Consider the following 16,650-nt stretch of genomic DNA (forward strand, 5'->3'; position numbering starts at 1 on the left):
TTTTTGAGCACTAACCTCAAACTCAGATGTCCTAAAATAAGGAAAGCTGTTTCTTTCAATAATTTTAGTTTTGGACAAGATACCTTGACCGAACTTTGTAAATCGGTTGCATTTGAAATACAGCAGAGCCCTATTAATCTAGCTGAACAACAACGCAAAAGCCAAGGTCACATTTACTCTAAGAAAGAACAAACTTCTGCAAGACATACTGAGTTATTTACTCCCTGCTTTCTGGATGACTTGTATTTTGAGACAGGAAATGTGCACTTTTATCTTTGGATTAAATAGTGAAATTTAGGGAACTGAAACGATGAAAATCGAGTTGAACAAAACTACGTAAATTCAGAAACACATTTACTAAACTTTGTAGATTACTTGCATTTGAGATAAGATGCTTATTTCTCTTGGATATAATGTATCAAAGGTCAAAGAAGTCAGGCTCTGCGGCGCAAAACAATTTCCACAAACGAACATACATGATATGCCACCAGCCATTACCAGCCTTTGTGGATGGCTTACATTTGAAATAAGTATTTCGACTATCAATTTTAGGAATAATATGTCAGAGGTGAAGGTCACAGAGACTGACCGAGGAAAAAAAATGGTTTCAAGAAAATATTTTGAGTTTTATGTCTTTTATCTTGAACAATTTGAGAGTTAACAGTATTATATATATATATATATATATATATATATATATATATATATATATATATATATATATATATATATATATATATATGTGTGTGTGTGTGTGTGTGTGTGTGTGTGTGTGTGAAGAACTTACAGACAGACATTCAGTCACCCATATGTCCATCCATTTTATGTCTATCCATCTGTCCTGTTTCGTATCTTCATAGCAAACTTAGAGATATACCTATATAGATTTGTGTCTGTGCAACAAGAGCCCAAGATGGGCCTATTATCGACCACCTGGCATAAATTGTAGTAAAAAGGCAGGTGCCCCGGGTTCAAAGACACACGTCAAGCTAACTGCCAACTATTTGGTAGAAACTGTCAGTATTTGACATGTTGTTTAACTGTTTTACTACTCTGAGGAACCTCAGGTGGACCAGATTGTATATTGGCATCTTTTGCATGAATGTGAAATTATTAATGCAGACCATTTGCTATCACATCTGGCATTTGGCATTTAGATGTATATGCTAAGGCGGTTTGTATATATATATATATATATATATATATATATATATATATATATATATATATATATATATATATATATATATATATATATATATATATATATATAACCAACAAGATGGTATTGTCATGTTCTCAATCCATGAACCGCATCTAAAACTCAAGACAAAGTTTTACAATTACTAGAAAAGACTTATCAACGAAACACTCCCAGGACTTTGTAGCGGTCTGCTACTGGTGGTGTGGTATTATGAGGTTGTACCTTCTTACAAGGTGTCCGCTTTATTTGGCTGTCGCTATCTAGAGGGTGATCGCCCTCGGTGTTATTGTTGCCCGGATTGAGTAAATGTTAAAAGAAAGTGTGAAATTATAGATGGAATAAATAGAGATCTGAGCAGATATATAGAACAGAATAAAACGAGTTCCCGTACATGAAAAAACAAAAATTTAATCAATTACATAAACAAAGGGGATACTATATTACATTAGGAAGATACACTTCTTTTTGGAATAAATATTTCACCGAATTTCAAACACAAATATAGTTATATAAATAGCCGATCTGTTTTAAATGACAGAATTAGTTTCTCATATAAAAGAGTGAACGATCGAAGTCATTGCCTTGTGCAATTTCAAAACCTGCTTATTCCGGTCCACTCCGACTTCACTATGGTGGTTCCTCCAGGTTCATTCGCTTTTACCCTTTTCCGATCTCCCTACTGTCTCCGCTTTTTTCGGCCCTCAAACTTGGTGTGGGTCGGAGGATACGTAAGTGCGTAGATACTTGGATAAGTAGGTACGTGGATACGTCCATGGAGCTATTTCCTCTTGTGCTTTCAAGCCTTGTTCGCTTCTACCGCCAAAATTGTATCCGTTGACTTTCCAAACGTCTGGTTCCTTTGACCAATGTTTTACGAGAGACTTTCTTCCAAATTCAGTCTCGGAGTCTCTTATATTTTCACTCTTGCAGGAAAATTGCAGACTGATTAGATTTTTTATGTGGGTAATTTAAAACCCAGTAATTCGTTTTGGGAAACACGCCCCTTATTTAGCATAACCAATCAAGATTAAATATATTTACCGTCTTTTATAACAAGGTGCCAAAATTGTGGTCAGCATGACTTATATAATTATAAACATCAGATCTGGAAAATTTCAAATATAACAGTTTTGATAAAAAATCGAAGTTAACACACCCTTTTCAAGTCATCTAACGGTTAAGTAAACCAAGGCTTAATTTAGAATCACTTCGTCTTCCGACACAGACATTAGAAATCATTGCAGTATAGTGATTTAACAAGCACCTGTCCCCATAAATATAATTAATTGTTCTCTGGTCCCAGCTTAATGCGCTCTGCATAGATCGACATAAATTTGCATCCTTTCAGACTCAGAGAAGTGCATCAGTATCGTATCTAAGTTTTGGTAAATTATATACAACCTACAAAGTTTCTATCATTCAGATCTTAACATTTCAATTGATAACACATTCAGTAAGTTCTCATTTTTCTTAAATAATAATTGACATGAAATCTAGCCAAGCTTCCGGAAACATATGGGTATGTTTTAAACAGTATACAATGCTCTGGCTGAAATTTCACATTTCCTTCTGAATTCTGTTCGGAAGTGCACTGAGTGAAATTGAGACGCTGAGGCTTGGGGGAGCTATTGGTTACACGGTTTATTTGTGTTAATAATGCAAATTTAGATAAAGATGGATTGGTGTCGATTCCTATCTTACCAGATTAATAGTGAATCGTATTAGGTCCAAAACTCGGAGTGTGGTAAACAATTTTTTGTTAAACTTCAGTGTTGATTGATAGAAAGCAAAGAACGATATCATCTAAAAGTAATATGGGATGCCATAAAATAAGATATGAGAATGAAGAGCAATATATATTCTTGGTTAAATTGTCTAAAATCTATAATGAATTAATAGTATTATGAATGTATGCGCACACGTAAACTTTTTCTGATAATGATGAGTTGATACGAACCACAAGGAACAACTCTCTTACGTATATCTCTAGATTTGGAATAGCGATAAAGAATCTTCGGGTAAAGGTATAACCTATGGATTTTTAATAACGATATAGTCTTCGAGTAACGGTATTACCCATAGACTTTTTAACAGCCTAATGGTTAGAGCGGACGCCTTGGCCGAGTCATACCAAAGACTTATAAGACGGAACTAGCAGCTGCCTCGCTAAGTGCTCAGCATTAAGTGGTTAGTGTTAGGACTGGTCGGCCAGGTGTCAAGATAATGTGATTGTGCAGGATATGATGCTACATGTTTGCGGCATAATGCCCCAGTGCTAGAAATCACTATAAACTGTCACAATGCAGACATCGTAGCGATATGAATGAAAAATTGTTAAAACTGCGTTAAAAATCAAAGTCACACACATGCACACTCTCTTCAGGTAAAAGTTTTACTTATAGATTTTTCATATAAATCTGAATTTTGAGGATTATTTACTTTGTGTACCTTACAATCTACGATTCATTTAAAATATGTTTAGAACTTTATATTCTCATTTACCATCAGGAAGATTGGTAAATACTCCTAGGGAGGAGAGATTGTGCACTGTATAGGGAGCGTCTGATCAGATCACTACATATTTTATCTCATTCTCAGAACTTCCATGAGTAAAGATAAGCTTTATGAACTAAGCAATGCAATGATAGACATAATATTATGAATTTCAGTGCATTATTTTATTCCCAGAAAATATAATTAGAACTAATATTATTACAGTGAAAATCAATTCTAAAACAAATGTCAATACATTGGTCGAAACAATGTGTATTAAGTAAAAAATATATACTATGAATTAGTGTGAGTTTCGAGTTATATAGCAATGTACGATTATATATGCGGCTTCATATTATTATAGTAAGTTTATATACTTTATGTAATGAAGAGATTTGTATTTTTATAACGTGTCCCCTGTTAGAGAGAGTTAAACTAATATAATTTATAATGCTACACGCATGTCCATCCGTTAATATACTGTTTTGTAATCCTCATCTGTCACTAAGTGGCCTAAGTCGAATACATATCTCATCTGTCACTAAGTGGCTTAAGTCTAATGCATAACTCATCTGTTATCTTGTCCTCTAAGTGTTTCAATCTTTCTGATATTGATTCTTGGATTTTGTCCTTTCGTATTTCAGCCTTTCTTATATTATATCTTGTATTTTAGCTTTTGCGTATTTAATTCTTTCTTATGTTTTATGTTATATTTTGTCATCTACTTATTTCAGTCTTTCTTATATTGCTTCTTGTATTTTGTCCTCTACGTACTTCAGCATTTTGTTGTATTGTATCTTGTATTTTGTCCTCCGCGTATTCGAGTCTTGGTATGTAACTGAGAGTGTTGCAATATCATGTGCTTACACACAATTAAAACATTTACTTAAATCCGAAACTAGGACTAGTGATGTCATTTACAATGCGTCTGTCCGTGTAAATATCATGTTCTAATGTAATATAAATGGATATATATTGCCCGAGTTATCTGGTTCGTTATCTAGTTCGAATTAAACGATATTTATCGGCAGCTTCGTCGTGTCCCTATTGTTCTTATTGGCTATACAACAAATGCCTGAAACTTTATCAGCCACAAAATGTAATCATAACATGATATATCTGCGAGGCCATGAAGTACAACGTTCGCTGTGAGATCACCGTTGTCAGGGACAGTTAATTAAATATTGTACTGTGATTAAATATGAAATATCGGACTATGGATTCAGTATGTGGTTTTTTTGCCTTAGTGTTCCACCGAGGATTTCTTTTTCTCCAGAGATGTCAACGATTTAATACATACATGAAACGTGGGATTTCATATTGATATTGTTTTAATTTGATGGCAGCCATTGAATTTTAAAGACAGATGCCTTTTCCATATGTACGTTGTCTGTTTGCTCTGTATGGTGAATTGGAATTTGGCATTTCAAAGCATTGTAATTAGTTTCATTTTAATTTAGACTAATACAGGTTTCCCCGGGATTTTATAAATGGAATAGGATAGTATGATATTTTCATCACAGAGAACGGATTTAACAGAAAACTAAACAAAAGAACAAGGTCAGTTATCAGTTATCAGTCCACACTGTATAGAGAAATTTGTCTCGAGGGAAGGTCGATTACTTTTTTCCCGTGCAAAATAATTCAAAATATTGTTGGCGTATCTGTGTGCTGTGAGCTGAGTTAGAGGCATGTTTCGCAATAGATAATGTTTTACTAGTCATATACCTGTAAAAAAAAAAATCCACTTATTGCAGAGAGAATTGGAAATATAATATTGCACACTATTTTTTGTTTCAAGGATTTCTAAAAATGGAGTTCATCCCCTCATCTTCAAAATTCTCTGAAGTTCGCAGTTAAACCTGAGGGAGGCTGTAACTAATCCACGCATTATAATTTTAGTATAATCAGAGTAGAGTGAATCCGATTAATTTAATTCTGACTAGTGGTCTACGATAATGCTGGTAAGGCTTAATTTAAGAATTAATCAGCCGTCGTTTGCTTCTCCAATTCTTTTGCGTCATTATAACTGTTCAGACTTGTTCACATGAGCCTGCAACACGACACCTATGGAATCAGCGGCAGCTGGTGTGAAAGACAGAAAATCTATTTTATTGAGATCAAATACCAGCAGTATGTTTAGCTGACAGGAATGTATGTTTCTGGATCCGGAAACTTACTCCATACGTGTATTTGCTTGCTTAACGGTTTTCGCCATATGTTCCTATCAGTGAGACTATTGAACGCATGTATCTCTGTCAAAGCCATTAATAGTGTCAACATACTGAAGTTCGATAATCATCAATTATCCTTTCATCAACAAATGTTCTACTCGGAAATAGGACCCATGTGTTGTATTCCTGTCATCCCAGTAAATATAATGAAATTCTTCGACCCATTTATGCCAAGCGCCCGCCAACGTGCAGTAGATTTATTTAAAAAATGTTTAATGATATTTTAAAAAAAATTAGGCAGCTTTCTTTTAGCAGATTAACCCCACCTCATAATCAGATTTCTCAAGAAATGGTTTTCATGCGTGTGCGTCAGTAATTGGATGCGTGTAGTCATTCATATTTATTTTCTGAGGAGGAGGATCGACAGTAGTCCTTCCGTATTCAGATATCTTTTTGTGACAATGAATTGTGGAATTATTTGCAAAGGTCAGAATTCTAGCAGTGACATTATTTCAAGTTCCTATCAGAAGTAATTTACCCTAATTGCAACTCATATTGTATTGATTGTGGATTAATACGTTTGTAGCAATATGAACGAAAAGGTGAGAAAATTATAATTATGTCAAATGTTGAGTACTTTATCTACTAATTGTATTCATACTATGAAGCATGTAGTCATTGCATGGAATCGCCTCTAAACATGTTGACTAGGCCATAACCATTGTTTGCTATGCATGGTTGTCCTATATTACAACGCTGTATTGAAAAGGTGATATCTTGTTACCCTGTAGAATCAATGCTGAAATAGATGCTTGAAGTTTGAAATCGTTTTCAGCATGTTAGGAACTGTTCGTATATGCCTGATTTAACTTACCTAATATGTGGAATAAGCACAGTCAATATTTTTGACGACGCATACAGTTTGTCACCATGCTATATGTACGCAGGCTAAATCGCTCTGTTCATGTCAGTCACCAACGGGGTTTCCATTTGTTAATGTCAGCCATGTCCTATATTTCTGGCAGTCAACAAAACCTAGTGAGATTTTTCGAGCAGTTCTGGTACAATATTATCTTTGAATCTGAAGGATAAGAAATAATGATACTAATCTGGTGTTTTTTTTTTTGTTTTTTTTTTGTTTTTTTTGTGGTGGGTGGGACAGGTGTTTGGCTAACCTTTTAGAACAGGGGTCGGCATCCTATTTTACGTAGCGTGCCACTTTTTTCCGGAGTAATTACAAAATGAACGAGCGCGTGCCGCCAGTAAGAGAGTAACATTGTTAAAATCGAGATTTTTGGCTGCCCTTTGCGTGCCATAGAAAACCTTGTAGCACGCGTGCTGCAGGTTGCCGACCCCTGTTCTAAAATAAAATTTTGGGAAATGTGCACATAATTAATTCATACATTTTTATCAATCTTTACCAAAAAGAAGAAGGACTGTCAAAACAACCTGCACAATTTCAATCATGTGATGACATTATCATCTCCAAATAGTCACAATTTTTAGAATCGTGGTTGTCTGTACCTTACCTCTCAGAAGATATTCAATCAATTTTCAGCTCGTGTGATGAATTATTTATGGATTGCAATGCTATTGCAAAATTCAAGTGCTATACAAATACAAATATTAAGGACTGTACACATGGTGCTGTTGTTGTTGTTGTTGTGGGGTTTAACGCCATTTTTCAGCACGATAGGCTATACATGGCGGCCAGTATTAATGGTGGAGGAAGAACCCGGAAAACCCCGGAAAGAACCACCGACCCACGAGAAGCTACTGGCAAGCTTTCTCACATACCCACATTGGCTGAATCTGAGACTCGAACCGCCGCAGACAGAGGTGATACACATGGTGCAACCAGTAATCCAAGGTATAGTCACTTCGGACTACTTACCTTACAGAAAGTCTTATAATAAATAGCTAGTAGTTTTCACCATTGAAGAAGTCATATTTTTGTTTATAAAAGTTTGGAAAGGGCGCTAAGACTAGACAACAAGGGAATAACCAGAGGAACATCAGGGTATAGTTTCACATGGACAAGCAAGACGAATTTCGGTTTAAGTGGCGGAAAAATGATAACGTGGAGACGATACAGAGACAATTTTGTGCCATTGAAACCAAGTGTCATATCGTGAAATATTCCAGGAATCGGATTATTTAATAAGGGCGGAATAGAGAATTATTCTAACTTCGTTGGGCGTGTTGTTGTTGTTGTTGTTGTAGGGTTTAACGCCATTTTTCAGCACACGTTAGGCTATACATGGCGGCCAGTATTAATGGTGGAAGAAGAACCCGGGAAAACTCCGGAAAGAACCACCGACCCACGAGAAGCTACCGGCAAGCTTTCTCACATATCCACATCGGCTGAATCCGAGACTCGAACCCACGCAGACAGAGGTGAGATGGCAGTGATCCGTAAATCCGTAACGGAGAGCGCTTTATACCACTCGGCCACTCGGGGCCCCCCGTTGGGCGTGTAATAATAACGGCGGTTAGATCCTGATTGACTAAGCTTAAAAAAGGGTGCGTTTTTCCCAGACTAAATTCCATATTTTAAGTATTATATCTTGCAAAATTAGTAACTCTTAGTTTGCTAGAGGCGAAGTGTCAGTTCCAGGAGAATAGCAAGTGTTCTCTCGTTAAAAATTGTCCAAGGGACGGATGTCTGGAAGATTGAGGGACACTGAACTTAAAGGTACAGAGAGATTCTGCTATGCAGAAGCGAGCGAGACTCGAAAACGACCAGGGAAAGAAGCTCTATATATACACCCATACAGTGAGCAAAGGATATACACCCATACAGTGAGCAAAGGGAAGAAACAACCAAATTACGGTTGATGACCCGAAAGGGCTGGAGGGGGGGGGGGGAGAGGGATACGTTGACTCCAACCTGTCACCAATGTTGAATTTGGAAGGACCGGCAACCAACCAGATTATGCAGGCATGCTTTGCATTTCGATCGTTAGCTCGATTTCATGATGAAATTTGTCTTATCGGTATAAAATAGAACGGCTAATTGCATTTTCCCAAAAAAATTGGTAATTTTATTTCTAAAAGAAAGTGTATAATTAAAATTTCATGTTCAATATTTCATTTTGTTTATATAATTTATGAAATTGTTATATTCTGCATACGGGGGGGGGGGTATGATCAGGTCTCGGATTATTCAACCCATTAATTTCATATTTTACATTATTATTATTACACTCGATAGGTCAAAAAGACCATTGTCGATCATCCTATAGATAACGGTAACCACAACCACGTAGTGTAGCACTTGCTTTGAATTAGCTTGCCTGATTACTCACCCACCCACCCCTCCTCGTATTTTTGAATTTTGGACCGTCTTTGAGATGTGTTGCTCAGGACATTTTCAAGACAAATAATCACACGAACAATTGAATATGATCTTAGTTAAATAAATGTGTCGTCTCCATTAGAGTTTACAGTCTTTTTAATAACAAGATTAACGGGATATTTGTTGGTTGATATTTGTTGGTTGGCTCATTAGTAGATCAGTTAATGCACTTCTTTCACCACCATTTTGTCGGTGAAAAATACATATAGTACAGCTAACGGAACGATACTTTTACAGAAAAAAATGACTGATTTAGATTATTGCAAAAATAGTACGGAAGGTGCTCTTGTATTTACCTCATTTTAGAAACGGAGACACCTTCTAGCTGCCGAGATATATGAGCATCATAGTAAAAGAAATGTTAATTTTTAAAACCATTCCTTAGAACAACAGGGCAGCTGGCAGTCAGTAGATGGTAAATTCAGATAAATTCTCTCCTTTCTGTGCTATTGTATTTTCTTCTGCAGACAGACTTTGCGGCAGCCACTTTGAAGGCATAAAATCGAGACAGCGAATTTGTACTTTTTGTGTATAGACAGACCGTTTATAGGACGTTGATTAAATTCTGTCACAAATCAATACTTCGTACGTAGTGCTTTTAAAATATTAATTCTAAGAATAACTAAGTACAATGCAAGAAAAAGAAAAGTCATAGAGTGGCTATCACCGCGCACCTGACTCGCATGATTATCATTGTCTAAACCAATTGCAATGAACCCGATAAAAACGCCAATGTTTGAGTAAACACTACTAGAGTTACCGTTCCTAGTAACGCCATTGGTGCCATGCTTTTAGTCAGGTTATACTGTTTCTTAATGTAAATATACTTTCAGGACATTAGTTGTAAACAGATGATTCCAATTTTACATGTGTGTGTGTGTGTGTGTGTGTGTGAGAGAGAGAGAGAGAGAGAGAGAGAGAGAGAGAGAGCAGCATTAATGTTAGTAGTTGGTCAACCACAGTTTTATTTGAATCCTTGTTCCTGATAAAAATGCTGAGAATTTGTATAATTCATCAATAAAGACCAAAAATGCCATGTGAGTACTGTGTGAAACTTTTTGGAACTGATATCGACTTTCTACTAAATTCTGACGACTACATATATGCATGTATAAGATCTGTCTGAAACAGCAGGACTAATAGACATCTTGAAATGTCTTAACCGCTTTTTGTCTATCAATGCTTAAGTACTTCACAAGAAAAGACCTAAGTACTTGAACAATCTGGTCACATTCAACCATTACAACTATATTTTCAGACACCATAATTTGGCCACGATATCAGGGTTACAGACCGCAAGGTACGGTAAGCTTTCTTTTAAATGTGGTTACCCCAGAGTCTGGATCAGCCTGCCCAACTAAACGTGAGAACGACATATTATTTGACAAAAGGCTGATTTGGACATGGTAACGGTCTCAGCGTAAATCTGCTTTATTTCGTTTTATTTAACGTTCAGTGTCAATCAGCGTCGTGTTTATCAAAGTTCACTTTGCTTTCATTCCAGCTTCATTTCTGTTTCTTTTATTTATTTATTTATTTATTTATGTTTTTATGTTTTTATTTATTTATTTATCTATTTTATTTATTTATTTTGTTTATTATTTATTTATTTTGTTTAACTTAAAATTGTTGCACCATAATTTCCTGATATCATTATTATTATTAAAATGGTCAGTTATGCACGCATTGTGCTAAAAACAATTGTCATGTTTCTTATCTCAAGTTTCATTTGTACGCCTTCTTTGATCTGGCCCGATATATGTAAGTCCATTTTATTTGTTTCAACAAATGTATATGTGCATGCTGTATAAATTGTTGTTGGTCTTTCAAGTTGTTGTCAGGGCGGACGGAAAATAAGTTTCAGAGAAAAGTTCGTCGATTGGTATGGCTACAGGAACATCGGCGGTCAAGTTTTGTTACGTTGGCATACCCATCTAAGCTATGTTGGGTGACACATTCTTAAATCTTATCAGATGTGAAGAATTGGATATGTTCCTCTAGATTAGACCCTGCCTGACAAAATTTTTCTTTCTGTCAGACACCTTTGTAATATCTATTTTCAGTCTGATTCCCGACGAGTCCCGTATGCCCCCACCCGACGGTTCTATCAGTAGCTTGAAATAATCGACGGTCAGGTACATTCTTTCATTGTTGGGAGAACTAGTACTAAGTGTTGGAAACCTTATTATTGTTGACAGTTTGAAGGATAAAAATTACATGTTATACCAATAAACATGGAAACAAAACGTATATATATGTATATGTGTATATATATATATATATATATATATATATATATATATATATATATATATATATATATATATATATATATATATGAAGCAGATGAAGACAAAAAAAAAATATGAACCAGAAAAATGGGGCTAAAAAGCATTCGTCAGGACAAATCAATTTTCCGTAGTGACTTGTTCTGGACAAATAACTTGGGTATGAAATGGACAGTCTAACCAATAGTAGGATTTTTTTTTTCAAACGTTCTATTTCATACAATTTTCGGTCACTGACAGGTAACAAATATCTTGCCCAGTACATTAAAACCATATTTCCGATGGCATACGAGAGATATGTTAGTAAAAGGTCATTAAGTATTATTTTTACCAATGTTGCCGGTTACAAAGATTAGTGTTTGATTGGATTGGAACAATTCATTTCAGAACACTGGACCATGCTGACTTCCGTTATAATAATAACAAATTGCAGTCAAATATTGCCTTTAGGCACCTATGATATCAAATAGGTTGGACTAGCGAAAAAGCGGGGAAAGTTATGTATCAAACATGTTCTATTTGCTCAATCGTCCAACGAATCAAACCATATAATGAAAAATAGAATATTTACATTCCAAGGAACTCATGCATTACAGGTTATGGTTTGGGTTTACCTTAACCCATACACTGAACTTTATCTTTGAAGGTATATTGACATCCGTGTGCAGACTAGAAAGGTCTTGAAGCTAGAATTCTTTACTGTCAAATTAGGTCTAAATTTATCAAGCAACGACGAAGCCGAAAATGTATACAGGATTTTCTAAGATTTGTAAAGCTGCCATATAACACGGCATATGGATACAACTGCAATAAAATATGAGTGCAAGGATGTCCCCTGTCAAATTTGCTCTGATGCTCAAATAATTATGCAGCAACATTCTTTAAAGTTTTTCAATCCATATAATATTTTGTGGCGCGGCTGTAGTTGCCTATTTGGCTTTTGGTTATCGTTATCTAGGAGATGATCGACCACGGTGTTATTGTTATTGCCCGGATCGAGTAAACAATAAAGTAAAATATGAAAATAAGGAATGTAATAACATAGAACTAAGCAGGGATATTGAATAGAATAACACAAGCCACCGTATGTAAAATACAACAATTTAATCAATTACATATATAAACAAATGGCATGTTAATGATTCCTTTTTTCTCAGAAATAGAGGAAAATATTAGGCGATGTTCACTTAGCCGTTCTGTTACTGATATAACCAGTTTCATCATATGATTGACTGACAGATCGAGCTCAGATTGCATGGCATAACCTGGTGCTTCCTGCCTTTCCGTATCATCTCTCTCTCTGTCTCTCTTCTACTAGCCTCTTCGGGTCAACAAATATTAGTTGCGGACTGCGCTCTCTTTCCCACTGTGCAATCAGTTGTGTGTAAAGTTATTTCCTTTAAATAAAAGTATTTTGTGTAGCCCAAAGATTTCCTTCTCCTGAGATCACAAATATTCCCACTCGGGTCAGATCTCGTCTATAGGAAATCAACAGAACTAGCTGGAGTAATTCGCACTTTATACACAAACAACCTACTACCGATACACAATCCTATTGATCGTGAATTTATGTCTTTTCTAGCGCCCTCGCATTCCTACCGAGATCATGACATAATTGGCCCTCTTTTGATAAACAATCGCACCCCGTTGTGGATATAAATTTAACTAGCCACATATTAACTCGATTCTTGGTTGAAGAGAATTCACAACTGAATTCCAAACGAGTTCACTCCTTGTCCTACTAGGATAATACGTTAGTTAGCCATTCACTGACATACATAATCAATCATCGGATTAAATTATAGAAATCATTTAAGACAAATTATTTACAATCCGCACAATATGCGTCAGAAGATATGCGTGAAATCTTACACTATCATTTCTTTTACATAAAAACAACAAAATCCAAACTCATTCATATAACGAAATATTATTTGACATCCTTGTAACATGAATTACAAAACATGCACCATGATTTCTGAACTCAAGGAAAAATTGAAGTATGACCTTACAATGAACAAACTCAATAATAATTACAAATTTATATCAATGAATATACACTGCATGCAGTTGAGACTATACCTCCTCGTTCGCTATCACCAGAGATTCCCTCCGTCATTTCTCTGGAATCGGGTCTCAAATTTCCAGACCCCTTGTCCATTCGGAAATTTCCGTCAGGGAACACCCCCTTCGTTTTAGCTTTGCCAATCAGGATTACTACTTCATACACCAAATTTCTAATCAGTCCCATAGAAGTTAGAAAATTCTTCCTAGTCCGCCTTTATTACTAACTATTCTGCAAAATATAATTATATGACACCTGTCCCAAATTGACTACAGTGTCCTAAAATTGTATCTGTTTTAAATCAACTCTGGACAGTTTACCGCTATGACCTCATGTTAACATCGCGCCCCTCTCCTGTTCGAACCGTTAAACAAACGAGCTGCAAATTAAAACTCAATTAATGTCCCCAACCAGATCAGAGTAATTATTACAAGTTGCCAAGCTATATCGATCCTAGCCAATACATTAAATATAATGTTTACGTGTCATGATGCGCAGAGCCCAACAATATACACTACTACAGAATGTACTGTGAAATTTACTACCGAACTGAAATTTACTCCAAAACTATTCTATAGAATTTGCACCAAAATATATTTAGCATGTCAGTAGATTGATATCACTTGTGCTAAATTAAAATATCGGCTCCCTGTTTCTAGTATGTGCCACAATAAATGATGGCAGATTGACCTGAAATATACTCCGGCTAGAATGTTCTGTCAATATTTGTCTAAATGGATCAAAAGTAACGGAAACGTATCAAATTAGCATAATTTTTTGAAAAAAATTGGAAGCATGCTTATGCTACCAAAATTTATTTTTTATATAAAAAAAAGAATATTCGAAAGTAGTTGCAGGAGAATATTTTCTTGTAAATTCTGGAATAGTTGCAAACAATGAATGGCGGAATCAAAATTATGTTTGCAGTCTCTAAATGCATTAATTGTATGGTGCTTGTTGTCAAATTCGGTCTATTTCAACCGATGTTCGAGGAAAAGAAATATATTAATTAAGTTAACGGAGGACGTATTTGTAGATAGAAGAACATCTTATGACATGAATGTTGTCTGTAATATAGCTTAGCTTTAGAAAAAGCGAGATTGATTTGTTTTATACTTTTAGAAATCGCTATCGTTGTGGGGTCAGACCGAAAATTCTCGTACAAATATGAACGCTTTTTAGGCTTGAATTATCTCTTTCAAAATCTGGTCAAAAGTTTTGCTCAGAGGTTGCGTGGAAGTAGTGCTCTAAATTAAGTTTTCGTTTTAGGTAATTGCGACCATACTTTATTGCAAATCAGAATCCCCGAATAGCATATTTATATGCAAAGCGCTTGAGAGCATAAATAGTATAGTGGGATACCCTAGGGACAATAGGACTTCTATGTTAAACTGGGGGGGGGGGGTTGTACCCTGGGGACAATGGGAATTTAACATGGGGAATTTTAACATGGATGGGACCATAGAGGGACAAAAAAGTATTGGGACTGTCTAGGGACAATAGGAATGAAACAGGTGAGGTGACGTCACGGTACTGAATATTGGTAACAATGTAGCAAGGGGATGATCTCAAACGGACCAAAGAGCGGGAAAAAAAACATAGAACACTTGGCGGGACATAGACATATATAACACATACAACATACATACAGCCATAAATGGATGAACATCACTCTATCATACAAACAACTATACTACTGACTTAAAAAAATAGTTTTAGGAAAGAAAGCAAATCTTTTCGAGGCATATGAGTGGCCCTGAAAAGGGCCTTTGAGTTTTCTTCTATTTTCTCCAGTTCTTCCACCATCTCCTCACTTTCTCAATGATTCCTTTCTTCTTTAACGTCTCTGGCGTCCAGTCAGAATGTCCGATTAATCTAAACTTCTCCTGCACTTTCATCCAGTTTGGATTCAGTCTTTCAAAGTCCTGTTTTTTCTTTCTGAATTCTTTGTCCTTCCCTTTGCCCAGCTTTTTTTATTCTTTTTCATCTCTTCTTCACGTATCTTTCTCATCATTTCTTCTACTTTTGTAAATTGCTTTTAGCTCCCACTTTACAAAAGACCACTCTGTGAAATTCAATATGTCTTGTAAAAAAAAACACTTCATTTTCATCACATTATCAAGGGACAGCTTTAATGTTCCCACTCTCACATACTGAGGATGAATGAAGCCTTTTAATTTCTCCACTTCCTCCTCTATCATGCCTTTCACTAGATCCCTGGCTACGTTCAGGCTGGTCACTTGTCTTGAAACGATGTATTTGGTAATTGGATACCTCCATTCATTTTCAAGCCTTTCCACTAAATGGGATGCATCAACCAATCAGTACCAACTGTCTTTCAAGTTATTAAACAAATTAATTTTCCAGACGTGTTGACTAGTTAACGATGGGTAGCAAGACTATTGATTCATTGATTTCTTGGATTAAAGAGGCGTTCGCACGGAGTGCATGTGCCTCTGGTTTATTCCTGCACAGCATGATGCTAATTGTTCCTGGGGAATGGAATTGGAGCCACAACCCCCAGGCGTTTATGCACTCAATGAGTGCTGATAATTAAGCTGTAGCAAGGTATCTTTGCTGACTTTGTAAATAGTTTCCAAAGCTAGCCTGTTAAGTGATAGAGATCACACATGGTCAATGTGTTTTTCTAATGACGCCGTAAAATGGAAACACGATATGATAAGGACAGAGGCTGTCTGGTGCGTGTATTTTTTAGACGGTGATATTGTTATAGACGTTAGATCAGTATAAGGGGAGTCCACTGTAAGATCTGGACTGGGTTGCATGCTACACAATTTGGTGTCAGCGGTGGGATTATTTTTTTCGTAAAGTAGCTGCAAACCCTGGAGAATCTTAAGAACAAATGAAAATGGCGCAATCACAGACAGTCTCGTCAATGATGGATGCACAATAAAGAATTAATCATGAAATTTAGGAACTGGAACATGAAATAGAAGAACGTACACGCAGGACTATCGATATTGAACATCAAATGACGCCATGGAGACCCCGGGAAAGAAATCAAGCTCCCCAAAGAAGATTAGAATTTTCGGAACAAAATAAACTGA

The 16,650-nt window shown here is 35.9% G+C and overlaps 1 protein-coding gene across 4 annotated transcripts in view; it reads left to right on the forward strand.

Annotated features, from left to right (window-relative positions):
* Positions 1-16,650, forward strand: part of LOC149804856 (ectonucleoside triphosphate diphosphohydrolase 8-like) — a 109,387-nt gene that overhangs the window by 42,958 nt on the left and 49,779 nt on the right. Inside the window, exon 2 of one of the 4 annotated variants that reach the window (XM_089945335.1) lies at positions 11,293-11,364. The exons of 2 other annotated variants lie outside the window; for them this stretch is intronic. The gene's annotated coding sequence lies outside the window, so the exon portion shown is untranslated. Of the gene's footprint in view, positions 1-10,506; positions 10,530-11,292; positions 11,365-16,650 lie in introns of those variants that run through there. One more of the 4 variants, XM_089945343.1, reaches the window with a different exon arrangement.

This window comes from Sinohyriopsis cumingii, chromosome 2, assembly GCF_028554795.1.
Source record: "Sinohyriopsis cumingii isolate HCF-2022 chromosome 2, ASM2855479v2, whole genome shotgun sequence".
NCBI lineage: Eukaryota > Metazoa > Mollusca > Bivalvia > Unionida > Unionidae > Sinohyriopsis > Sinohyriopsis cumingii.